Source organism: Motacilla alba, chromosome 1A, assembly GCF_015832195.1.
Source record: "Motacilla alba alba isolate MOTALB_02 chromosome 1A, Motacilla_alba_V1.0_pri, whole genome shotgun sequence".
NCBI lineage: Eukaryota > Metazoa > Chordata > Aves > Passeriformes > Motacillidae > Motacilla > Motacilla alba.
Window position 1 is genome coordinate 37,279,067 of NC_052031.1, and position 27,451 is coordinate 37,306,517.

The window sequence follows — 27,451 nt, forward strand, 5'->3', positions numbered from 1 at the left end:
AGAGAGCAGCCTGAAAAATAAGCTTAAAGGGCTTTTCTATAGTCATCCTTCAATTTTAGCATGTTATCTGAGTTTGATTCTCTCTTTTTAGGAAGAGAATAATATGGCATTAACCATTATACCTGTTCTTAACCAAGTCACTGGAAATTCCTTCAGGAATATCAGGAATATCAGGAAATTAAGTTTCTATTTCATAGTGTCATAGAATCATTTGGTTTGGAAGATGCCTCCAGGGTCAGTGACTTCAGATATTAACCCAGCACTGCTAAGTCCACAACTAAATCATACTCCCAGATTTTAAACACCTATAGGGATGGTGATTCAACCACTTCCCTGGGAAGCCTGTTCCAGTGTCTGATAGCTCTTGTGTTGAAGACATTTTTCCTAATGTTCAATCTAAACCTTCCCTTAAGGCCATTTCCCCTTGTCCTATTGCTTGTCCTATTTGCAATTCTCACTCATCCCTTCTAAGATAGGCCAGAAGCTTTTAAACCTCCCAAGGAGCAGCATATCAAAGCGTTAAAACAACTGTGCCTTTAAAGCTTTTTCCTTCCATATCCATCTTCTCTCACCTTCTCCTTTCCTTCTAGCAAAAACCAAGGCTTTGTGAAAGATGAAATCCCATGGGAAAGCTGCTGCAGCGACAATGACATCAGATTTAATGGGGTAGTCATTGTCACTTCTGAAGTGAGGTCTGCAGTACAGATTTTTGTAAATCCTGTAAGGACCAAGGTCATTTGGGGCTGGATTGATTTTGCTAACTGGGCTTGTCTAACTCAAATTTGATGCCATAAGTTCTGCCACCTAGGGTCCTTCCTAATTCATTCTTTCTTGGTGTGTCAGCCATCCTGCAGGTAGCCGTTAATTGGGTAGCAAACAACCTGAGAAAGATTTGTCATTTTTGGAGAGTTAAGTTTAGAAGAGATGAATCATACCTCACTATTCTGGTGCCTTCTTGCTGTCATGAGTCTTCTACAAGTTGAATCCCTGCATCCCTTAACTCACCCCTGCTACTCAAGTGGCTTTTATGAGGTTCCCTTCAGGAATCTCTCCTTGCTGTCAAAACTCAAGTGAGTGAGTCATGTCCAATGTTACCCACATTAGGATAAATACAAATGCATGCTTATGGAAGAAGAGCAGTACTTCACAGCCAAACCCCCCACTGAAACCTATTCCTATTGAGATTTTATTTATTATTTATGATGTCATCAGAAAACCTCACAGTAATTTGTAAATTACATTGGAGATTACAGCATGCGCCTTCTAACCCAAACACTGTGATTTACAGAGTTTGGAACTCATTAGGGAAAAAAGGGCTAAAAGGAAGATGAGAACAAGCTCCACAACTAAGAAAAAGGAGCAGGAGTTTGCATGAATCTTTCCAGCATTATCTGTGGTAAAGCTGCAGAGATGCAGCACAGTTCTATTTCACTTTTATGAGATTGTATTCACCAGCAGGGCAGCTAAAAGAGGTGTATTCAGAAACACATGAGAAATTCCAAAAGACCTTATTTTTGAATGAACCCAAAGCAGCAAATTCAAACCAGAATAATCCGTAGCAGAAAAAGATACACAATGTGCAGGACCAATAGAGCTATAGATTTTTTTTTTAGACTACCTGTAAATGGGGAAGAGAAATTTTCATTGTCTATTTCTATTCTGTGTCATTTTCCACTTAAGGTGCATTTTCATACTCATATTAAATTTGTTATGTTTCTGTTCAAAACAAAGAAGCCACATGCAGAGACAGGCACCCCCCACACCCAGAAATGCTCCCCACAGCCATGGTGTGGGAGCTGCAGCCTACCAACAGTTCCCTGGGGGCGCTTTAATGGGGATGTGCTGAGATTGATGCTGTATCTGCAGCACGTATCCATTTGTGGAGAATCCATACATAATCAGGCCAGCAGGGACATCCAAAAGCCAAAACCACCACGCAGCATCTCCATAACAATATCTAAGCCTGTGATGGTTACTAATATAATTCTGCAGATGGAGAATCACAAGGGTTCAGGACCAGTGGGGAATCTGGGATAACTGGAAGTTAAAAACAAATGAATCTACCAAACATGAGACATTTAAACCAAGTTTATGTGAAGAATACAAAGCGGAAAAGAGTCTGCTTAGTAACAGACAGATTTAGTCAAAGGTTTAAATTCAACCTAGAAATAAAAACCCCTGGTAATATGCTATAGCCTCGCCAGCAAAAATGATGCTGGTGAAGCAAACAGATAAAAGAGTGAAAAAATCCAGGCTCTCTGGTGCTCAGTTGCCTCTTGTTGTCCTGATTCAGACCCTTCCTATCTCCTTGTCTCTATTTAATTAAAGCACGTAAATGGCAGTGCCTGTCAGCCAGCGGCTTTGCATTCGGTAACCTCATCTCTGAGACTCACTGCCGAGTCAATCTGACGGATGAGAAGAGTGCTTTGGCTTTTGCAGCCATGGAGTTGCAGCCTCCACAGACCTGTGGTGCCACACAGAAGTGACAGGATCTGCTCCCATGCCAGCACTTTGGAGGAGCAGCAGTAACTGAGCACTCACTGCTCCATGTGCATCCATCCTCTGAGCAAACCTTTTACTATCCCTCGCAGTTTACAATCAGCTGTCTGCTTTTTTTAATTTTTTTAATTGCTTGTAACACTTTGAAATAGTGTTTTGTTTCTCTGTTTTTGCTTGTTTGTTTGTTTTTTGGTTTTGGGTTTTTTTTTTGTTTGGTTGGGTTTTTTTGGTCAAATATAAGTCACAAACAATGCAGATTGCTGTACTCCAGGGAAAGGTAATTATAGGAGAGGAGTAGGGGATTTGTGCATTGTTTTAAGAGGGAAAAGGAGATTATAAGGAGTATCATAGAAAAACAAATAACTGCAAATCTTATTATTGGCAAAAAAACCCAAGACTAGGAAACCAGCTCTGAACTGGGGAAATACCATTCCTGAGTTCATTGAAAAAAAAAAATTCTTAAATTCTTTTTCCTGAATGTGTTCAGTAACACTGGACAGCTGGGGATGTCCAAGTAAAAGTGGCACAGATAGAAACAAGCTCTGATCATTTTATTTTTCATGTAGAGCTGTCACGCATCAAAGAACTTCATAGACACCAGTGAGGTCTCCTGACACCAGAATGGGCAAATGAGCGTTGCATAGCAGATGGGGAAAATGAGACTTTAAAAGGCTGAACAGAAGTGGCCTCCCTGGAAATACAGCTCAGCAACCTCCTGCTCAGATAAGTATCTTCAGCCTCTTTCTCTATCCTCCCCTTTGCAGCCCCAACACATCTGTGACAGTTACTTGTGTGAACATTATCCTGGGGAGCTGCAGCAGGACTGGAGCATCCAACATGGGATCTGTTGCCATTGCCCCCATGTTATGCTCTGGGAGTGTGATGCCAAGCCCTCCACCTCTGGGAATGGATGCCTATGAGATGTCCATTGGAAACAAAAGTAGGCAGAGTTATCCTGCAAGAAATGCTGGGAATCCCACTGAGCTATGTGTCCAAACACATCACTACCTCATGCTTCAGCTGTTAGAATATTGTTAGTCCAACTGAATGCAACCAGCTACAAACATTTTGGGTTAAAGTCTAAGATAACCTCTTCAGACAACTCCACTCTGGCAGTCACCAAGACAGGGAAGGCAGTAACTGGTAGAGGGCATGTTTCACCACCAAATGAGCTCAAGATGTTGCAGGATTTTTAAAGGAAGCCAATTCTTTGCTCTCACAGCAGCCCTTTGAAAAATGACAGTAAGAATCAAGCCTCTCTCATAGAGAAACCCTCTAGTGCACTTGAAATTGAAATTTTGAAATGAGCAACAGCAAAAACCATCTACCTGAAAAATGCTCTTTTATTTGATGTGCACTAGAAATATGGAGAGGCAAATTTCATTGGCAGTAAGGTATGTTCTTTCCTCTGGCTTTAATGCCTAACTTCCCAATCTTAGAAATAATTTCAGACCTTTGACTCAGTGATAGAAAAATATTTAGTTTTGTGCATAAACCTGACAGAGGGCCAAAATGTTTCTCTTACAAAATGCAGAAATTTCTGGAGTTACTCCAAGGATGCATTTAGTCCCTTCTGTTCAAAATTTAAGACCTGCTGTTTTTCTGACAGTGCAGGTAATTGCTACAGCTGGAGCAAAGCTGTATGTCATCGTCTCCAACCTCAGCCCCTCCTACAATTCTCTTCTCTCTCAGCAGATACACAGTGAATCCCTCACAACGTGCCAAGGGATGGATCCAGGTCTAAATCCTCTCCCAGTGGTAGCTGACTGGGTGTATCTCTGCTACCCGCAGCACATTCCACACTGTTTTCACTGCAGCAAAGAAGGGTCAAGACCTCACCCACATGGGTGTCTTGAGGAAATCCTGCAGATTTCAAGATGTCTGCAGATATTCCCTCCCTTCCACTAGCCCTAAGTAGTAAGGACAAATCCTCTTGTGATGGGGTCAGTTTGAGGGCTTTTCCTCCACTTATCTTCCACTGAGACCCTGGTGTGGCTCCTGTCTCCCCATCACAGGTTGCTGATTTGGCCATAGGATGAAAAGCAACTAAAGGCAAAGAGACATCTTCCAAATATAACAAGGTAAAAGTCTCTGCCCTGATGAAATCTTGAAGAAAGAGACAGAAAAAAGGCACTAAGGAGATAACATTAGCTTGTTTTTACAGCTGGACACCTGAAGCTCAGAGCTGAGATTTCCACAGTAGTAATTTATGCAAGACCACGAGCTTCCTCAGATCCGTGAGGAGGGGGGGAGATCCCTCCACTGAGTCCAACTGCAGCTTCTCCATCACATGGGGAGGTACAAGCCACCTGTCAAGTCCTGCTGTAGCTGCATCTGTGTAGCTCTCAAGCCTTCTCAAATGGGAGAAAAATAATCATTTGTGCACGGAGATGGGATGTTTCTCAGCTTTCAGGCTTCCTAGCAGTAATAAGTCCTTGAGAAACAGCTGTAAAAAGGGCAGGATCAAGAGGTGAATTGTTGGGCACTGTGCTAAGAACGAATTTGCTGGCTTTCTCTTATGCCATTCTGCTGTTGTACAGATATACATGCTCACTCATAAACCCAAATGTCAACAGATTATATTTCTTTCCAAACAGGATCATGTGTGAATAAATATAACTCTATCTCAAATTGGAAAAATCCATCAGTTTTTCTTGTCCCTGTAGGTGCACACATACATATGCACGAGTCTGTGTAGACATGCAGCTGTGGTGCAGAATGCTAGAAACAAAATGTGGAAGTGTAATTAGTAAGTCTAAAATACAGCAGACTCAAGAGATACATACCACAGCAGCAACTCCTCAAATTCCAACACCTCCGTGGCTGTATGTATCCACCTCATACATTTTCAGACTTACTGTTACAAATCATTTCAATTTGCAGTCTTTCCCTTAAACTGATTTCAGATTAATCTTATTTCTTCTTATTAGATACATCTTTCATGCAGAGTGTAAACCAATAATCTGCTTGTAAAGCTTACTGGCATTGGCTCTCATCAAAGTGGCAGGCAGAGAGTTGCAGTTAATGGCAGTAACAGAGAGAGCCTGATTGCTGGGTGGCAGCACCTCAGCGTTTTTCCTCTCTCCCTGCTGTGGGACTGAAATCCATGAATTTGAAAGCTGCTTGTGTCTTCATCATCATTATGGAGGTGTCTGTCAGCCAGCAGCAATTAATGGCAACTGCAACTTTTGAAGATGAGAAATGTCAGCACCACCTGGAATTCCCGGAAAGAGAAAAGCCTGTGGACTTGTCTTCTGCAGCGTGGCAACCTCTGTTGCCACGACCAATACACAATCAGACTGACTTTTATAATTTTCACTTCTACCTATTGTGCTTGTTTGCTCACTAGTATGTGTTGGAATGCATGGTGTTTGAAGGGTTTTTCCAGTTGTTTCACCTCCTAATGTTTGGCAGAGCAGCAGTGGCCCCTAATAGTACTGGGAAGCATTATTGTTCAGTCTGCTTTGCTCCTGTTCCAAAAAGTCCCTGTCTTCCCCAAAACAGTTGTGACTATGCAAGTAACAGAAGTCATTCTGACCATCCAAAAGGTGAAGGCTGGCCTTGCCTCATTCATTTACCTTAAATTAAAAAAAAAAAAAAGAAATTAAATGAACAGTTATTTTCAGACTGCCGAAAATTCTTCAGTATTTTTAAATGAAATGCAAGAGGAAAGATTAACCAATGACACCATGTTTCAATTTTTCTAACAGAAAGCCCAAGCTAGAAAATTGTCCCTTATCTGTTTCTTAGTCATGTACGGGTATTTTTCCTCGAAAGGTATAGTGTTCAGCAATAAGCATTAATATATAAGCTGTGAAAACATAGTATAGATCAGCCATTTCACACTGGTCTCCCATCACGATCTGATATTTTCAAGCATGTTTTAAAATCCATGCAAAGACCTTGCATGTGTTCTTCTTTTTGGAGGACTCTGGAATGGACCTGCAGAAACAAAGCCCCAGTTTTGTATTGATGAATCTGGAAATAAAAATGCAAAATATATTTTTTGGCTGAAGGGATATGAGATACAATACAAATTACATCAAATACAGAATGTGGCCTATTTAAATGAAAAATTTCACTTTTTTTAGAGCTCCAGTGTCCTGAACGAATAAGAAGCAGCCTTTTTTCCTGCTCTGAACTTTCTTAATGGCCATTTTAATGACTACCTACTCAAGTTTAAAGCCAGCTGTTTAATTACTAAATGCCAATATTTATGAAAGCCTAGCACATACAAGTGATAATGACACAATTCAGTATTTATGGCAAGCAGGTTTTTGGTAACTATCAATACTGAGTAATCGCAGTACTCTCTGTACTGCCACTAATTTCAGAGGACAATGAGCAAGATTTCCTTGAAATTTAAAATCCAGAGACTATTCATCCTTTAGCCTTCCAGTGACTTCAGACCCAGCATGTAGTAGCAGCAAGAAAGAACTATGATTTCTTATCTCTGAAAACCATTGCTGAATTGATGGAGTGAGGGATATTTTTAGGGTGCTGAGACTACTTTGCAGGTGGTGGGGAACCTGAGGAGGTGAGCAGCAGGAAGACAGTGCTTAATGCTCTGGCTTTTGGCACAATAGCTCAGTGATTGGAACATTTGGAGAGTAGGGAGAAGAGGTGGTCAGAGTATTGAGTTCCCTTTGCATCTTAAAATCCTGCTTTTCTTGCTAGTAAACTCCAAAGCCCCTTAGAAGGGTCTCTTTGCCATGGTCAAAAAGCAGAAGCACTTCTTGATTTTAGGTCCTGTGAGATGCAAAGGTCCCTGTTGAGCGTGGGATCATTCTCCAAGACTTAGATGACTCAAATGCACCTACGCTCTGGTTTTGCTGGACTTCAGCCAGTGGGCACCAGATCCAAAAGCCTGTAAGGATGGCGCAGGACAGACATCAGGGAGGGAGGGACTGCACTGCTAAGTTTGTTTCCATGTAGTAAGGGAAAAATTGCAAATTTGAACACTAAGGAAGCTGTTTCTGCCTACTGCTGATTTCTGTACTTACATGTTTAGGTTGCAATTATATTTAACACATAATGGAATCCAGAGAAGAACCTCGTGTTTATATTTTATTCAGGAGAAAACTATCTACTGTTACAATATTTTATAGTACTAGAAATTATAGTAGAAATTATGTCAGCAGCTCACACCATTTGCTGCAGAGCCTGTTTCATGAAGACATGTTGTAGAGCAATATTCATCCGAAGTAATGAAAGGTGTAAATTAAATGGAATAAAATTAAATCAAATTGAGGAAATATTCACTCTGCCTGAGAATGACCATACAGACATCTAATGCAGTTTGAATAATGCATCCTAAGTATTTTCCTTTATGTAACTTGATTACTCTTCCTGCCCAGCCCCATGTAATAATCAGATGTTCTCTGCTGGAGTATTAACCAGGCTTTTGCCTTTAGGAGCCTGCTCTGGAGATGTGAAAAAAGATTTTACTGAATTCACTGGGGTTTGCAGGGCTGGCTGAAGGCAGAGCGAGTAGCAGGGGCGTGGCCTGCCTGGCTGTGACATCAGCGTGTAGCATAACAGGGAGCATCCACATGATGTCAGTGCAAAGGCTCATCTGCTCCGGCTTCCTCTCTCCCTGCACATTATTAAGGGAAAGGACTATAAGAACAAAGAAGTGTGTGTTTGCTCCTGGGTCTGTGGAGGAGGGATGGTACAGAAGTACAGGGGGAGAAGATCTCTTTATATCCCCAAAGCAACAGGAGAATCCCTGGACTATGGGTCAAAATTAGGTGTTCATGGTTAGTAGCCACAATGGACCACTCTTTCATGATTTTTTTTCTCTTCCCTAAACTTTTTATACTAATTAAGCTCCATGTGAAAAGGTCTTTTTTTTTTTTTTTTTAATCAATTAATCTTTAGCTGCAGGTATCTCTTGTGTTCCCTGTCCTATCCTGGTGTTCCGTGCCTAGGAAAAGCAGTGGCTTCAGTACCTGCAATAATTAAATAATAATAGCATAAATTAAGATTTTTTTTACTGTCATTTACTTGTGGAGGCTGAGAGGAGGCAAGTTGATGAAACGTCAATGACCAGTTGCCCGAAGAAAAGAAAGAATGAAAAATAGAAACATTTTTCAAGTAGAGGGATGTAGTGAGGCAAGTAGAGTCAGAAGCCCTGTGTTTTCACCCAGTATTTGATCATAACCTTCAAATTCTTTTATTTGCTTTCCAAATGTGTGAAAAAGAAACGTGTAGCATACATGACAACATGAGCTACTATGATTATAATCTGTACATTATTTTGAAGGTTTTGATTACAGTATAAAAGCCAATCACATGGGGTTTCCTTGTCCTTACAATAAATAGCTTGCTTGCATCGGCACTGTCCTTACTTACATGAGTTAAATTGCCACTCATATTTACATATATGTACATAAAAATTATTCTTATTGAATATGATTGCAAGTAATTGTAAAATAGCAGTTATCAACCTCTTTATATCCCCCCCACACTTCTCTTCTGGTTGTAACTGGCATAACTTCTGATGCTTGTTTTTCCCATGCTGCAAATTTGCTCTTTTGCTCAATTTTTCTTTTGTTCAGTGAGACAAAGAATTCATGTGACTGAAGCTCATTTTCCTGTATGAGGTATGGCAATAGCAATTAAAAACTCTTCTTTTGAACAAAATATACATAGACTTATGGCTCATATCTGAATGCTATATTAGCAGTGATCCATGGAACCAGACCTTTGACATGAAGTTGTGAAATAGATCCTGAAACAGGATAAAAGGGTCATTTTTGCAAATACACATTAAATATTTCCCACTGATTCCAACAGTCTTTGCTGAATGGCAGTGTATGTAGATTTTGTTTTGCTGTGAAAGGCTGCACTTGCCACCACCTGATATGGAGAACAAGTCAGCAGTCAAAATATTTCTCTCAGTTAAACTAAATGACCCATTAAGCAATAGTTATAAAGAGATACAAATGCTCTTCCTCACTAATTTTAAATAAAGCATGCTGAACAAAAGACTGATATTTTGAAAAGTTATTCACAAGACCAAATAATAACAACCTTTGATCCACAATTTTGTCTCTGTGATTATCTCTCCACTTCTTCCATCAACCAAAAATCCTCAGCTCTTAGTCATGATCCATTTTGGTTCCTAATCTCCATATTTCAAGGAATTCAAAAGAGTTAATGTTCATAGTTCACATCTTAATTTACTAAGCAGCTTCAAGTCTCTTCAGTACCACTGAGCATATATATTGATTTTTGAGCTTTGGTAGTTTACTCAAAAGCATCGCCTTTCCTTATTTCCTTTTAATTGTTTTTTAATTGGGGTTATGGAAGTGTTAAGATGTTACAAAGCATGCAGATCATCATTACAGCGAAAAACAGACAGGAGAAAGTTGTGGTTTAAAAACAGACTACTCAGACAACCCGGTTCTGCTTATTCCCACCTACTGTCATTTCTATCTTAGGCTCATCTTAGAAATATATTATTATATAGCTGCTTTCTGTGCATTACAAAGGCAAAGACATTGCAAGTCTTGACACTGCCTGTGCTGTGCCTGTACGAGTGAGGTGCAAAGTCAGCAAGAGAGCAGTAAAAGTACAGCTGGGAGGCTTCTTTAATGGGTTACTGGCACCATATGAAGACTACATTAGTTATTTACTGCTGACATGACAAGATATTCCCTCAACAGGGATCATGGGTTGAAAGAAAAGAGGTATTGCCAGCCTGAAATCTAAACTGTCCAGCCTTATACCCTGGTACGTGTCTGCTGTCAGCTTCCTCCGAGGTTTTGTGAAGTTATCTAACATTTATCATTTATAATAAGTCTTTAAATAAAGTCTGTGCATGAAATGATCTAAAAGGATATGCCAAGTCATTGTACCCTCCTCAGCTGTGGATGTGGCCATTTGTCTGCCTCTGTTCTGTATCAGAAAAGCCATGTCTAAGACAAGGTTTCAGATGCTGCCATCCCAGCCCCCTTCCTAGGGGTTTATGTTCAAAGGAGGGGGGGCTTGTGAGTTAAATGATGGAATGAATCTGGATCAAATAGGCAAAATACAGTCAACATGTTCAGGAATAAAACCAAAGAAAAAGGGCCTGTCTCCCTACCTTTGTATCCATGTTCCTTTATCACAAAAGGGCATACATTTTAAGGAAACTTTAAACTTGCATGGATTTAGCCCTTCAAAAAGATAACTCCATACCCCAAGCAATGGGAGGGTGATTGTTTGAAGTACCTATTACACTCTTTTCATTATTCATTGGATGTCTAGAGAAACATTTTGACTGCTGTAATTCTATATACCCAACAGGCTGGTGCCAGAGTTTCCACTAAATGGGTGCAAGAACTACCTGAGCTGCCTGCACAGGGACAGTCACAGCCCTGTACTAACCCTTATCGATCTGTACACAAGTGAGAAAAGAGAAAATGATGAATGGAGGAGCCCTAGCCTGTCAGTCTGAGTCTGTCTGCTCAGGATAATCTAAAACTTTCATTTACTCTAACTGGAGCTGAACACACTCAGGAAATAAAGCCAAAGCTGTTAATTCGAGGACAGGATTCCTGCTACCATTTAAATACTATACAGGGTGCTCTCCCTGAGTCCCCTGTTCTGGAACTGGAGGAGGAAGGCATGATTCTGTTGTGGTGATATAAAGAGTCTGGAATTGCACAGACAATAATGAATAAAGGCTCACTTTTGCTATATATGTAACTCTCTGCCAGCTGAAGCAGTTTCCTTATCAGCTTCAATGTTGACTCTGGCCAGGTGCCCCGGCCCTGGTCTGCTACATCACTCCCACTTTTACCCATTGCCTCAGAAAGCCTTTCAAGATTCCATCAGCCCTTACCACCTTCTCATTCTCAGTTAAAACACAAATCAGGACTGAGGCAATGTGATGATTTACACACTCACTGATTGCCTGATTCATCCCAGATGGGCTCTGAACTTGCCCCACAGTGACCTCACAGGAGCCCATTGAACATGCACATACAATGAAGAAATGGAATGACAATTTGAAATTCAGAGGGAGCATTCACATTCTCTAAGGCCACCTCTCTTCCGGAGGACCATGGCTTTTGTTTAGAAACACGGTTTTCTATGTGTTCAGGGTCACTCTCATTAAGACTGTTACTCCCCTAAAGTAATTTTTATTTACCTTTTCTTGCCCTTTTGCAGCACTGTCATCACAACGGCTTTTTGATTTATAAAAATGCAAGGAAAAGGAGTTTGTGTATACAAAAAATAAACCTTTCAACTGAGTTTTGTCTTGAAAGCAGAGAACTTTCCTAATTTTACTGTAAGTAAGATCAGGGCAGTGCTGTAGCCTCCTTGCCTTCATTTCTTTTGGCCTTTTTTCATATCTGTTCTACTATTATCTCACTTTCTTATAGAAAAATACATGTTTTAAAGGCACAAACAGTATATGTGAGTCTATATCTTGAAGGAAGCCAACCAATACCCAGGTACCATGCATCCTGCTTAAACCCTGAAATCCCAGCAGCCCAAATGTTTTTCTTCCAAAAGAGTGGGGTGAAGTCTCTTGGACTGCCATGGAAACAGGCTGGGTAGAGTTGTTAAAAGGAATAAGAGTTCAATTGTACAAATAATCCACAGTTAATGTGAATATTGCTCGTTGCCAAGGTATAAATATCATACTTCATAAGGAAAAAGTTTCCAGCAGATGTTCCTGTAATCCTATTTCCTCCAGTTGCATGACATGACTTTTCAGTGTTGTTCATATGTTGAAAAAACTTTAACAAACACAATTTAAGAAATAATTCCTCACAGGCAGGGAAATGGAATAGATGACCTAAATTATTTCCAATTTCTGCTATTTTATTGTTTTACTAAGTATGCTCATAACTAGAAGACAAAAGAAAAATGTTTCTGGTATAAAAACATTGATGTTATTTTTTAGAAAAGTAAAAATAATTTGGTAAAAAGTCATGCCCCATAATTAAGTACTTGTACAAGAACTGTGCATCAGCCAGGCTTGGCAAATGGCTCTGTGTGTGGGAAGTTATGCTGGACTGTGCCCTGGCCTCAGTACACTACATTTCTTGGGGCATTTACTGTATAATTTCCTGAAACATTTAACTAAACACTATCTTTTTCTTCCTCGCTTACCAAACACAAATTAAATTTGCAAGAAGCGCAGCTTCTCATTCTCAGTGTTGTACCTTCTATCCTTTCTCTCTTCCAATCTGGAGATGGTTTGATTGTAAATTTTGAAAATCTCTTCCTGGGAAATCATCCTTACAATAAAAAGAGGGGAGAGAAAGAAGTGAGGAAAGTATCTGTCTTTACTAAAAGAAATATAACATTTTATAACTTATAACATTTTAACCCTAGATGTGGTAGCAGCCCTCATCAGTAAGTATTGTGAAAGGATTTTCATTATTTTGGGAGTCCCAACAGAAGAACATGGGCCTGTTGGAGCAAGTCCAGAGGAGGGCTGTGAAGATGATCAGAGGGCTGTAGCACCTCAACGAAGACAGATTGTAAGAGCTTGGGAAGAGAAGAGAAGAGAAGAGAAGAGAAGAGAAGAGAAGAGAAGAGAAGAGAAGAGAAGAGAAGAGAAGAGAAGAGAAGAGAAGAGAAGAGAAGAGAAGAGAAGAGAAGAGAAGAGAAGAGAAGAGAAGAGATCTTATGTCACCTGTACCTTAAGGGAACACACAAAAAGAGCTGAAGAAGGACTACTTACAAGGGCTGTCATGATAGGACAACAGGGAATGGTTCCAAACTGAAAGAGGGCAGATTTAGACAAGGTGCAAGGAAGAAATTCTTTACTGGCAGGGTGGTGAGGCGCTGAACAGGTTGCCAAGAGGAGTTGTGGATGTCCCATCCTTGGAAGTGCTCAGTGGTTGGCTGGGACTGTGAGCAACCTGGTCTAGTGGAAAGTATTCCTACCTATGGAGGGGGGATTGGAACTAAGTTATCTTTAGGGTCTTTTCCAACTCAAACCATTGTATGATTCTTTAGTTTTAGTGCTCACTTAACTTCCCTTCAGGAAAGTGTAGGCAGCTGTTTCTATTTCCTGTATATACCAGAGGTGTGTAAATTGCTCTGGAGAAAGAAGGATTAATTCAATCAACAGTAACAGATTGGACAACACTGGGTGCCCTAGCTGAAGGATGGAGGTGAAACAAATATTCTTCCCCAAGACTTCAGTGCTGTCATGCAGTTCAGTATGTCATGTGCAATATAACTGAGCTTCCTTTGGTCACTTCTCAGCAGAACAAGCAGAAAAGGCTTTTTTTCACAGGTTTCTTCATTCTGTAAATAATTTTAATCCTTTACAACACATTTTTATCTAACATTTCCCATTAAAATATAATATTTTTATTAAAGATAAATTAATGTCTGAAAAATATACTTTTATTAGCTTTCAATAAAGCAGCTTTGTAATCAAAATATTTTTTCCTTTGTTATATGTCAGGATTAGACTTAGCCTAAAAATTAAGTTAATAATTTTGAAACAGTCTTCCAAGAAGTAAACCAAAGCTGGAAGTTAAATGGAAGCTAGTGAAAACTGTAAAGTACAAGTGTAAGAATGAGAGCTTCTGTCAGAGGATATTGCACTCTCTGATACAATGTAGCAAACAAACACGAATTTAAGGATTTTAAAATGTAGATTATTGCATTTGTAATTGCTATCTTTGATGTAGGTACAGTAGGTATTTATTTAGGATGTATTTGAAAAAAACAATGTTATGTGCAGAGGACAAACTTCAGTGTCACAACACACGGCACTTTTTCTTCATGAAATTTCTCACTTTCTTCCTTTATTGAATTTCAGCCAGGTATTGCAATGCATATACCAGATAGAGCAAATGCTGCTTTCATTTTGGCAATAAATGAATCAAAGTTACCAGTATTTCAAGCAGAGTTCACTGAGACAGATACAATTAAGCAAACTAAAGGGTTTATAAATCATCTTTTCTAGATATCATAGGCTATCTTAAAAAAAAAAAAAAAAAAAAAGAAAGACACCTATCATTAATTTCCATAGATAGATGAAGTGCTGATCTGTCTGAAATGCAAGCAAAAAGATGTAAAATATAAGTCAGCGTCAGTGCAGATTAGGGAGACTCTTCATGGCTGAGTTGGCTTCTCACGCCTCCACCAGCACAGCTACCATTGCCCTGGAAAGCAATCCAAATCCAGGCTAGGAGCTGAACCTGGGCACGCCAAGCCAAGCTGCAAGGGTTCCAAGACCTGAACCACTGGTGCCTTTCCTGAGCCTTCCTGTGCTGCACCTACTGCTCATGCTTCCCAGACCAAGAGCAGTGGGAGTGCCAGGAGAAGGTGTATAAGAGCAGATTCAGGTCCCTGGGCTATTTGTTTCTTGAGTTAAAAAGACCAAAGTGGTTTCAGTAGTATAATATACACATCGCTTGTCAAGTTTAGATCAAAGCAGCTTCAGCTACACGAGAACAGAAGATGCCTGCACTTGGCAAACTCCTATTTTTCCTCCAGGTATGCTATACATTCATCAAAGAGCAACTTCATAAGACATACTTTCAGCTGTCACCCACTCCTAAAAATATTGCAGCTGCCTTCCTTTCTTCCTCAAAAAGATAGAATGGGGCTTTTTCCCACCCCAGTCATCCTTCTCACTGTGCACACATGGGGACTGTGCTGTGCCATACAAATCCCTCAGCCTGGGGACAGCTGTTCCTTCTCTCCTGCCCCCAGTGGTGTGAGGAACAAACTTGCAAGCAGACAACACTAGCAGAAGTAGGTATCTCTCACTTTTTTTTCTTTTTCTCTCTTCTTTTTGTTGTCACTTTCCAGTATTCTGTGAGCAGCAAACATGCTTAAATATTTGGAAACTAAATTTTTTGTTCTCGTTGTTGTTTGACTAAAAATTTGGGGTTTGCCAAGATACAGATCAAACCAACAGCAATCACTGTCAGTGGGATTTTTTTTTTTCCATGTTGAAAAATTTAACAATTAAATTGCATCATTTACTCTGTCATGCTGAAATCTCAATCACTATTGCATGGGCCAAGCACTTATTCTGGATTATATATCCCAATTATATGACCAAGTATTCCTTCACTATGATGAACTTTTTGCCAAAAGATTTGATGTTCCATAGAAGATGCAACTACTGCACAGAGTTTGTGCATGAAAAGCAAAATACTCAACCTCTGATATATGTATAGAGTTGACAAAGGAAAGAAATTCAGAGGTGGGTAAAATGGCTCATGGCTCAAGAGGTTGTTTTTAATGCTTTTAATAAAAAAAAAATATTCTGCTGTTGTTTTAAATGCATATAGTCAAATCTGGAAAGTGAGCATAAGAATGTAGCCACAGTAGGATAATAACTTAAGGACTGAAAAAAATAAGCCCTCCCCACCCTGCCCCCCAATTTTTCTAGAATTTCTAGCTTTGTTTAAAGCTAAAAACTACAAAACCAAAATTTACAAAGGTATTTTTTCAGAAGAGTGGACTATACAGTACTGATAATGAAAATGAGAACAAACCTCCTGGGATGGTGGTGCTAGTTTGCCCTGCCAGATACAGAAACATTTCTATACTTTAAGTATTTTATGTTGTTTTTAATTTTGTTTCATTTCTAGGGAACAACAGTACCGCAGGTCATTTTGATGTCAGATTTTACTTGACATCATTTCTGTATGAGGTGCATTTCTCTTCTTTGGATACTTCAGGAAAACATTATGCGGAGCCTGAAAATTGATTATATGAGCTGTGGTCAGGATGCAGTCTTACAGAAAGATCATGAGTACTAACTTTCCTTGCAAGTAACAAATAAAACATGTAAACCAGCGTTTGAAAGAGTTTGAGTTGAATGGTGATGACTCTAAACAGCTTTTTAAAGATGGTGACAAAAGTACTAATGGGTATTTTTCCCTATGCTTGTAAAATTCTCTGTTTTTAATGCAGTAATCATAATAAGACCAGAAGAAACAGAGCCTGAGAGCTTGTCCATTTTTCCTAAGAGTTTCTATTGTTCTCATAAATGTTTCTCTACAACTCTCTCTTCTTGTGGATACACTGTGACATAACCATGCTGCCATAATAAGCACTAACAGTAGACATCAAATTCAGAGCTACAAAACTTATTTTACAAGGAAAACAGATAATGAAATGGTAAGTAGTGTCAATACACATTCATGGGAAAAGTTCCCTAAGCCCTGCATGGCTCTAAAAGAGAAGGCTTTCCAGTTATTTTAGAATATTCTGATCTGCATGGAAAATGCAGAGAAGTCCTAATTTGCAGGGCTGATTTGCCTCCTACGTGGGCCACAGCAGGGTCAGAATCCCTGGAAGCACACTGCTGCTTACTCCAAGATTTCTGCGAGCCTCTGCCTTGCTTCTGGCTTGGAAGACCTTGAAAGACAAAAAGGAAGAGGAAACAAGTGCACTTTTAACCAGGGGTGACTCAAGCGATTAAATCGCTGCCGCTGGCCGTGCTTTACAGAGCACAAAGGGAAGACTGACTGCCCGTGACGACATTTGAACCTTGTGTCACCGCTGTGAATCCCTCCCGGCTGCACCTTGCTCCTTAGACTGAAGGCACTGTCAGTGAGCAAGCTGGGGGTTAAAAACAGCCTTTTTATTTTGTAGAGGATTTGGGTTTAAGTACTTACCGCAGCCTATTTCTGCTTTGGTAGGAGGAGGTGAGAAGTACAGAGCACCTGAAGCAGGGAAGAGTGGAGATGTGCCAAAGAACCAGAGTGCTTGATTGCCCACCTAGAGCAAATCTTCATGGGCTTTGGGAAACTGTGGGATGACTGCTCTCACCTGCTTCATGACTTGCCTGTCTTTTCCCGCATATTATTTCCATTTCTACTACATGTAGTGTCTTTTGTTGCTCTTTGCTCCTTACTATGAATTAATATGCTGCTCAAAGCTAAATACCAACTGAATTGATAAAGATAGGTTATTTATACCTTCTCAGGATTTAAATGCCACAGAAGAAAGGAGGGGGACTTAAGCAGATCAAGCAGTGTTTTGCCCCTGCAGCCCCCATGTAAGGGACTAACTGCTTTGATGGCAGGTGCATTGGCAACTTTAGTTTGGATATGGAGGGAAAGTAGATTGCTACTTTACTCAAATTTGCTACACCACAGCTCAAGGGTTAGAGCATACCTGGACAGTGTGACCATGCTGTAACTATCACTGTGTCCCTGTGTAGTTTTTTACTCAGAAGTTGAAGCTTCTTCTTCTTCTTTTAATTAGCTGCATCCATCAGGACATGTTTTGTTTTCTGCTGTAATAACTTCTTGCTGGAGGAACACAGGAATCCAAGCACCATTCCTGTTGGTGAGGAATTTCTCCCTCGGTTTTGAAAAGACAGGGCTGCAGCTTTAAGGCTACAGAGCATTCTCCTTTGAAAACCTAATTTCTGATCCTTATCTGACATTGTCAGGAGACCACTGGGAATGCTGAGGGTGGCAGGATGGGGGACCAGCATAGGATACTTTCCGAAGGCTGCTCTTGTGCACTGTTGTCTCTGACAGCAACTCACACCAAATCTCTGGAAAAGTGATGCACTTCCTGCTGCAGTGACAACTGGGGAAGCTGCTGCTTAATCCACACTTCTCTCCTGTTTGTGTTCTGGAAAATGCCTTATTTCCTCTTCTGCTTCAGGGGGAAACAGGGAGAAGCTGTTTCACCTGAGATCTACACAAGAAGCAGAAGGGTTTCCTCTTCCCCCTTCCAATCTGGGACAGTAGAGTCCAACGCACACCTTGATTTGCACTCACTCCTAAAATCATTCAGTCACCGACGTCAAGTGACTTGGAAACGAAAACATAACCCAGGACTTACTCAGTGAAGGAATGATTGCTCTTTGCTCTCTGTGTGTGGATGTATACATTTTCTGATGGCTTTTTTTGGTTCTCCACCCTTGCAGTAAGGGAGAACACGGACCCCACTCTGAGGAAATGGAGTCAAGGAAGAGAAACCTCTTATCTGAGGCTCCTTTTCATAACACAATGCCACATATCATCACCACTTTCTCATTTCCTAAGTCCTTTATTCCACCTGTCAGCACATGCAGCCTTTCTCTTAGGCAAATCATCCCCCATTCCTCTGGTGGTCTTACAGAGCTCAGAGCCAAATTGAATTGTTACTTGAGAGTACAACTACAGTCTTAAAAGCCTGCTTACCCTGAGGAGGCAGAAATGGATTTCTGCAGACTTGAACAGAGATAGGCAATCATTTCTCTGTGGATGAGGCACAGAGAGAACTAAGGGGTCCCTCAACTTAAAGGTCACAGGTTTGTTTATTTTTTTAGTAGCCACTCTGGAAAGCTATTGCACCTTCTCACCTGGAAGAAAACCCTGGTACCTCCTGCTCTGTTTTTTATTTCCTCATGAATCTCCTATTGACAGCAGGATGTAACAGCTCACGTAGAGACTGATTAGGTGTCCAGAAAAATGAAAACTGTAAGTCTAGACTGCAGACTCTTGGATCTGGAAATCAAATGCATGCATGGATGACTCATTCTTATTTTCCAGAAAAAAAAAAAAAACAAACCCTGTACACCTCCTTTTAACTAAGTTTATGAGTAAAACCCTTCTCACTGTGTGTTGAGCACATACTATTTGAAGGATCTGGAAATGTGTCATGTATTGGCAGTATATCCTAGCAATAAAATATCCACAAATTCATAAGCACCATCCTCTCAAACTATTTCTGGCCAAATCTCTCTCAGAAATCAATGAAAGGCCTTGACAAGGGAAGGAAACTAAGATGTAGTGGATACCAGAGAAAGAAATATCCTTCTCCTTTGCCCTTCTCTGTCTTTTTGACCTAGCTTAAAATCAGCTGGTATGTGACTTTGCAGAGGCTATAGTTGGACATATACAATGGCTCACATCTCAAACTGACAACCAAATCATTTTTGTATTTATGGAAAGGTCTCTGAACAAGTTTTCAGATACACAGGCTTTTTTATTTCAGTCATACTGGCCTGTTTTTATGTGTTAGTGTTTGGACATCAAGAGGAATATTTCATTATGTCCCTTTTAAGAACTGTAAATTGCCCAGCCTATCTGCCAAGTGTAAGATGCAGGCACTGTGAATTTGTTGTCTGTTCTCTGGCTCTGGCACCCACCTGTCATGTGGGCATGGGTATGTCCCTACACTTTGTACCTCTCCTTGACTCCTGTACAACTCACTTGGATAGCAAGATTTGCAAGGCAGACTCTCCTGCTTACAGTGTGGCTACTCCAGATTCCTCATGTTAACTGGAGGTTAATGTACACAACATGAATGGTGTAAATAAATAACACATCACAATAATGCACTGCACTATTATTTCATCCTACTCCAAACAATCTTATAGCTTGGCCTCCAGATATTTGCTGAGATATACTCATAAAAGCATTTACCTCCTCCATCATTTAGAGGGTTAATATCTTGATATAGGTTTTCATTCTTTCTGGCCTACTGTGATTATTTTTGCTGGAAGACGCCTGCCTCTGTTCCCCTGCCTTTCTCACAATAAGCCACAGCATGATGTTACTGCAAGCTTTTTGGTTGTCAGTCAAATTGTACCACCACAGATGTCCCAGGTTTTTTTTCTTCTGTGGATGATGTAGGCAATAAATGCTTTCTTACCTCCTGACCGTGATGCTTTCTTCTATTATGTTGGAAAGATAATGGGATGATGTCCAGTCTCTGTTAAGGCACAAATGGTAGCACTGGTAACGTATCCATAGGTAATGGATAATTCAGTAACAGTGAAACCTTTGGTTACCAGAAGAGAGGCCTTGAATTACCTATATTGAACAAAGAAGAAGGAAAGAGTGTAGTTTACTATTACTAATGATCAGCATATGATGCTCCTTATTGCTAGGTAAAAGGCTGGTACATTTTTTACTGGTCAGGGTTCAAAGGGCTCCAGTTTCAACAGCAGATCTGCAGGAAGTAACATCAACATAGCAGTGACCAGAGTTATTACTTTGCAGCTTATCCAAAATGTTCTTATTAATTGAAGATAGACATATGAGTTTTACTTATCACATTTGATAGGTCAATGGGAATCCAAAACCAATAAGTCAAAAAACTTGAGAGTGAGACTTATTTTAACAATCTTAAGATTTATGCTTTTGAAATAAGGAGAAAATTCTTAAACATGCTTTCCTCTTCCAATAAGCAACTGCTCTGTTTTGTCTGGATTTGCCTTCATATGATTATTTTTCATTTTGATATTGCTTTCAGCAGGAGGCTGGATAGACAGCACTGCTCTCCATGGGATGCAGAGAAGAAAGGAACGGAAGTCTCCTTTGTGTTTCTGGCTCTCTTACATGGTTTGTCTCATAGTCTCACAGCACTCCCCACACCCCAGATTGGATGTGAGACTTCAAAAGGTGATGCATACCTGAACACAGAAGAGTTTGGCCACAGCTGATCCAGAGATTTGTCAGAAGCAGTGTCATGATAGTGGTCAGTGCAACAGGGCTGAGCTGCAGGACATGCCCACCTGCTCACCACACTTCAGCAGCAGAGGTAACTTCATGTGCATCCTGTTCTGTTCAGTGCTTGAGACAAAACACCTCTTTCTGCTGCTGCTGGAAGGGGCAGATGAGATGGTTTGAGCTATGCTTGTAGGGAGCTACTAAAGCAGTAATGGCCTCTTCAGCTCCACACTCACTAGGCAGAGGAATTTACCTCAGAGCACATGTGGGACCTGAAGGCACATCTGGAAGTGAAAAAGCATCTTCAGAAAAAAAATCTACATTTAGTCTCAGAGGAAGAATTTGAGCCACATCAGAGCATTTCTGTTTTATTCTATGGTTTTAGGGGTTTTTTGAGGGCATAATAATTGTAATAAACACTACCAAATGCGATTTTTCCCTCTCCCTTCTTTGATGGAGGACAAGCAATGGAAAAGTGGCAATTGCTCTTTCTTTGCGTCTTCCTCCAACATTTTCAGTTATTACAATTTGTATCTTCTTTTCACTAGTCCATCAGTTTGAGGTGATGTCTGGAAATTAATAAATGTTTTTCTTACCACTGTATCCTCAGCTTTAAGAGGATTCTCTCCCTTTCATGTTTAGATCTTTCATTTTCTGCTTTATGCATCCTTAAAAGACCAGAAGCCTTTTCCCTCTGATTTTTGGTTTACTTAGGAACAGCACATTAATTAAACAGTTACATTTGGTTGGTTGAAGGTTGCACATGATATTTATTTAGCTGGAGGTTTATCTGGCTGTCAGAATAACTCACTGGAGAGAACACAATTTGATAACAATGCTGGTCAACCAACGTGACCTTCAACAGGACCACCTGTGGTGTACCTAGTGAGCCTGCCTGTGGCACTCATCCCTGCCTTTTCTGGCATGATTTTATATGCTACTGTACCTCAGGCACACAGTATGTAACTTCTGTCAAGCCTTCAAGAGACCAGCAGTGTGACTCCGAAAATGCTGATAAATATACAACTCAGAGATAGCCATGTTACCTCTTCTTCTAAGGTTTCCAGGACTGTAAATGAGGGAGGACTGGAACAACTAGACAATCAATTTATGGAAAAGGTCAAGATATTGTAATATGCTGTATTGCAGTGAATCTATGGGATATTAAAATTCAGACGGTTCATTCCTAGAAAATAATTGCAGTTGCGCAAATACAGAAGCACGAATTTCCACTGTGGTGGCAATTACACAAACAAATGGATCTACTCCAATCACAGTCTGAAACAAACATTCTTGTGTGATCCTCTTTGAAGTTTGTATATTTGAAGTATTAAGTTGTTCCACTCAAGCACAGTAATTTAACCTGATAACAGGGATGGAAGTCTTCTTCCCTTCTTCTTTCTCATAAACAAAATGATGAGGAAACATTAACAGTCAGCTCAACCTCTGCTAACCTTTTAACTTCAACTGTTGATATGACAAAGTCAGGAGTCTCTGTTAGAACCTTTTTACATCTTATTCCATTTCTGTCCTTTCTGATCATTCATTTGCACTTTACATTTCAATTGTTTTGTTGGGATAAGGAATTTTGCCACTGACTATTAGCATTACTTTGACAAGCCTCTCTTATTTTAGCATAGAGGGTCCCAGAAATTTAGCTAGGAGCCATTTTGATATAAGGGAAAGATCAGGTTTCTGGTCTATGTGACCCTGTACCTCTTATAGGATTTTGACAAAAAAAACCCCTTTTCTACAGGATGCAATTTCTAAACCTCTGGGTATTGCTAGTCTAATGGACCCTAAGTGGTACCCAACATTTTTTTAAATCCTTACCAAAATCTGGACCTACAGCTACAGCTGAGGCTGCAGCAGGAACACAGGGAGCCGAAAGGATATTATATGTATCTCGCAGAAAAAAAATCTTCTCAGCATATCCCACCTCTCAGTGCTTGCTTATATTAAGCACTGAAAGTCACAATCCTCCATACACAGCAGAACTTGACAATTTAGAAAGGAAATAATTTAGCCAGCTAACCCAGAAAGAGAATTGAGGCATTACTTCAGGAGAAATGAGGAAGGTGATGTCTGCCATTTGTCTTCAGTTACAGGAAGAAATAAGCCCCGTCCCAAATTAAAGCAAGAGTTGCAGGCCTCTTGCATTGCAACTACAAACAAAGTTGGAAGAGTATTCTGGCAAGAGCTTCTGAATTTAAATACAGAAGATCAGAAGAGACCCAGGTCATGTGAGAACCAAAGAACTGAAAGATTAATAAAGGAAGCAAAACAATGTCCATGTCATCCCAAAATGTCCTCTGATATCCATGGCAGAATGGTGAATTTGACAGAAATGTCTGTCAGGCAGATATCCAGTTATAGGAAAAAAATCTGTTTGCCTATGAAAATGCTGTTTGCAGTAAGAAAATTATAGAAACTGATTTCTAATATATATAAGCTTTTCTAATATATATAAACTTTATGTAAATTTCCAATGTCGATAAGCAATACAAAATCATTCTTCAGGATATCTTTACTCTATGTATCAGGTGGCACAACTTTTAGAACACTTTTTTTTTTGCTATATTTGGGATATAATTGTTTTGCAGTGTTATTTAAACTCAAATAATTTAGCTTTCCTTCTGTTATATGTTTAGAAGTTTGGAGGTTGGGATTTTTTGGCATTTGGAAGCAAGTCAACTGGAGAGTATTTTCTGAGGTCATTTTCAGAGCCATCTGAGGTCAAAAGTAACAGCACAGAGTCAGAGAGGGCCATTCAGCAAGCAATTTGTACCCCTAGTTGGGTATCCCTTCTGTTGAACACAGCTGGTATAAACCATACAGGGTCTGGGGCTAATAGAATCAGCAGAAATTAAGAAAGTGAATTTTCTAGAAAAGCTCTAAGTATAGAAAACTTTGAGCATGCTGTTAAAGAAGTCGTGAGTTTGGTTCAGGGGACTGCAGAGTTGATCCCTTCTTCAGTCATACTGCAATTGCTAATACAAGAGGAACTAGATGTTTGAAGCACTTTTTCCTGTTAATAGTTTGTTCTTAGATATTTCTAATGATTGTTTTGCAGCCATAGTGTGATAAAGACCAAAATCGCTGAAAAATTCAGCCACATGTGAAAATGAGACTTGGAAAAAATGGTACTTCTTTACAAGTATTGAAGTTGTGCTCTCTTCTTTGAGTAACTCCAGCCTTAGAACAGGTATTTGAAAATTACTAGGGAATTAATCATAGATATGTCCTTCACCCTTTTAAAGAAACATCTGCACTTTGAGCCATTTTGGAAGCCCCAGCTGCTCTGCACAGCGCCTTCTACAGCCAAAAGTAAAGGCGCTGGAGAATCCATCTTCACTGAGAAAACCCATTTCAAAACTTGCTCAAACTATTAGATCTTGGAAAATCACATTTGTCCAGATGCTCAGGGATGCCTTGCATTTCAGCAGTTGTTTTCTGAGCACATCACTGTGCACTCCTGTGCACCCACACCTTTGCAGGCAGCCAGGCCTTGCCTTCCCCAATAGGGAAGAGGGGATGATGATCCCCAGCTACACAGAGTTCCAAATGCAAGGTCAGGCTTTTTTGTTCCTCTGCTCCAAAGTGGTGTCAATGTTGGAAACTGGGGAGGGAACTTTCTTCTCCTTTGTTCTCAGTAACTCCCCATGTGCTAATTAATGATGAAATTTCACTGCCTACACTACTAAGGGACATAGATATGCAAAGATTTTGCCTACAGGGCATGATAAAGACATTACAACACTATATCGTGAGTAATTAGGATAAAACATATAATTGAGAAGATGCTCATCAACTGAACATCCTCCAACAGGTACACCAAGACTTATATGAGTTTATTTAAGAGTATCACTAGGCATAAGCGGCCAAATTAAATTTGGCAGACAATTTAAATTGTGTTCTTTCCTAATTGGGAAATGCTTGACTTTGTATTTTTCTTTTCCCATAGATGTGTGTGTGCATGTGTTTGTGTACACGTAAACAGGAGATCAGGACACATGATTTGCTTTCAGTGAGGATTACAGCCTTCTGGGGATTATTCCTTGAACCTTAAGGAAAAAGCTATGGGTCTTGCAGACATCTTGGAGAAGAGAAGGTGATAAGACATCACAATATAGCCAGGAGTTCTCCAGAATACAGAAGCTATATCAATATGCTAACAGAAATCTGGAAACTACTGTAGCTATTTTTTTCCCAAGGCAAAACACATTTTCTCTCTCCTCTTTCCCCTCCACAATACACATTCTTGTGAATTTGCCCATGCCTGGTGTTACAACAAAAGAATGGAAGTAATATTTCAGGTCACATTGCCTCCCATGAGATGTCCCAGCCACCTGAAAGCAGTAGTGCTTTAGTCTTGGGTTCATGTGTGTCCTTGTAGAAAAAATGGACATGCCAGTGGATGGTGACTCCAGTATCACACCTTAAAAAGGAACATATTTTCAGCTGGAAGATACAGCCCTTAATCAGTGACAATTCTAGTATCAACAGTGTTTCAGAAAACTTTATAATAAGCTCCACTTATAGAAAAAAATGCAAAAAATCACCTAAAAGGGCCAACAATGCAGAAAGGAGACTGTCGAAACCTGGAAGGAGGATGGTGCTTACCAGGTGGCTGCACTTAAACAAAGAAGGGGTAAGGCAATCCTAACAACAACCAGGTGATCTGGAATGTCTTCAATCATTCTCTTGATGGAGACTGGACTTGTCTATTCTTGATAGACCCTTTCCTTTCCCTTTCCTTCATTTCTCCTGAAGTGCATTCAGGGTGCTACCTCTCGTAAACATGTTGTGCCTGTGGGTTTGGAATACATGTGGAGTACATCTAGGCTTACTCCTCCTGCTGTGCACACTATCCAGTGAGGATGTTGCCTGGAGCTCAGGCTGGTGGCTTTGGAGTTCAGTGGTCTTCTACACAACCACCACCTCTTCATCTTCCACCAGTGCTTTCCATCTCCTGCTGAGGCAGGGAGGGACCAGGACATCAGGAACATGGACTCACACTAGGCTCAGCAAGGTGACAAGCTGGAAATTGTGAGGACACCTTACAGCTGAGAGTGGAAGGGGGAAGTTCTGTCACAGTGCCTGAAGGAAGATAGGCAGGCAGGTGAGGGTCTTACAAATAGCCATATCAGGTATCTGGGGAATGCAAAATGCAGAGGTGAAAATGGACTTCTGGCATTAGTAGATCTGGAAAGAGTTCTGCATAAGTCAGTGACTTGTCCTGCCCAGTATCTTTGCAGAAAGAAGCCACAGAGCTCCCCTACAGGTTCACCTGCAAGATATGAAATGCCTGAGCTTTACCAGGTTATTCTCATCTAAAAGTTTTTTTCATATATTAAAGGTTCAGTTGTAATTTTTCATTCGGACATGCCAATGTGTGGTTCAAGATTACCATGCTTTTCATAGCAAGTTAAAAAGGTTTCACATTTTATTTTATAGCAGAAATACTGAGAATATTCAGAATGACTAAGTTAAGATTTTAAAACAAACTTTTGTACTTGGTGTTTCCAAACTTTTTAATATTATTGTAGCAAGAAACAGTTGCTTTAATACAGCATCCTTTGGGGATGAAGAAGCACAATCTTCTGCTGCCACCTGACACCAGAGTCATATAAACAGGTTTTAGTCTGAGATGGGGATTTAGCACGCAAAAGGTGCTAATGTATTTGACTAGCAACGTTTAATCTTTATGGTTGATAGGAGACCCCTTTAGTCTTTGTAATGAGGTCACATGTCATATGGTGATGTAATTTTAAAAGGACTGAAAGTCCACAGAGATAATACATTAGTTTGTCTTTGTAAGTTTGTCATTGTTTGGCCATTCGCTTACATAAACGTATATTAGCTAAGATGATTGATTGTATTTAAATACACAAGCCAAGATACTGCAATTTCAAATTACTGTATGTCCTGAAATAAATTTCATCTCATGTCAATGATACCAACCTACTTGTTTGTAGCTCATGTAGAAGAAAACTACAATGTAATTAATGTGTTGAAGTTTCATATATGAAAGGTATAACTATGCAGTTGATTCTAAAGCTGTGTGAGAATCACTTTTTATTCTTCACCATGCTTTGTTAGTAAAATGTTTTGCAACAAAGGGAAAAATAGACAATTATTTAAATATTTTCTGTGTAAAACTACAAAAACCATTGCAGAAAATTCTTGGTGATATGAAAACTTTCAAGATATTTCTCTGCTTTGGAATATCACTTCTTACAGGACTAGAGGACTGGTTACTGTTTTGCTGTCGGACACAGACTCCTAAAACTGTTTGAGGCATAAGATTAAATGGTTGAGCCCAGGAAACAGAAAAATATCCTATCCATTTGCAAAACCTTTTACAAAAAAGTCCAGCAGTTCCAGAGCAGTCATTGGCAAAAAGCAGGTGGGAGCCTTGCGCATGCTGCTGTCTGTTTTGGTACCACAGTCTGCACCTTGCACTGACAGAGTGGCTGAGCAGAGGTGGCTGGACAACCAGGTGTGATCTTTGGGCTGGTGAAATGAAATTAGTCCACACCACAGTGAAAAATATTATGCTAACAAAA

At 40.0% G+C, this 27,451-nt stretch overlaps 1 long non-coding RNA gene across 2 annotated transcripts in view; it reads left to right on the plus strand.

Moving 5' to 3' along the window:
* Window positions 1–10,355, plus strand: part of LOC119707752 — a 106,352-nt gene extending 95,997 nt beyond the window's left edge. Inside the window, exons 2-3 of one of the 2 annotated variants that reach the window (XR_005258840.1) lie at window positions 3,066–4,580; window positions 4,664–10,355. This is a non-coding gene — a long non-coding RNA (uncharacterized LOC119707752). Of the gene's footprint in view, window positions 1–3,065 lie in introns of both variants that reach the window. The other variant, XR_005258839.1, reaches the window with a different exon arrangement.
* The last annotated feature ends 17,096 nt before the right edge of the window (window positions 10,356–27,451 follow it).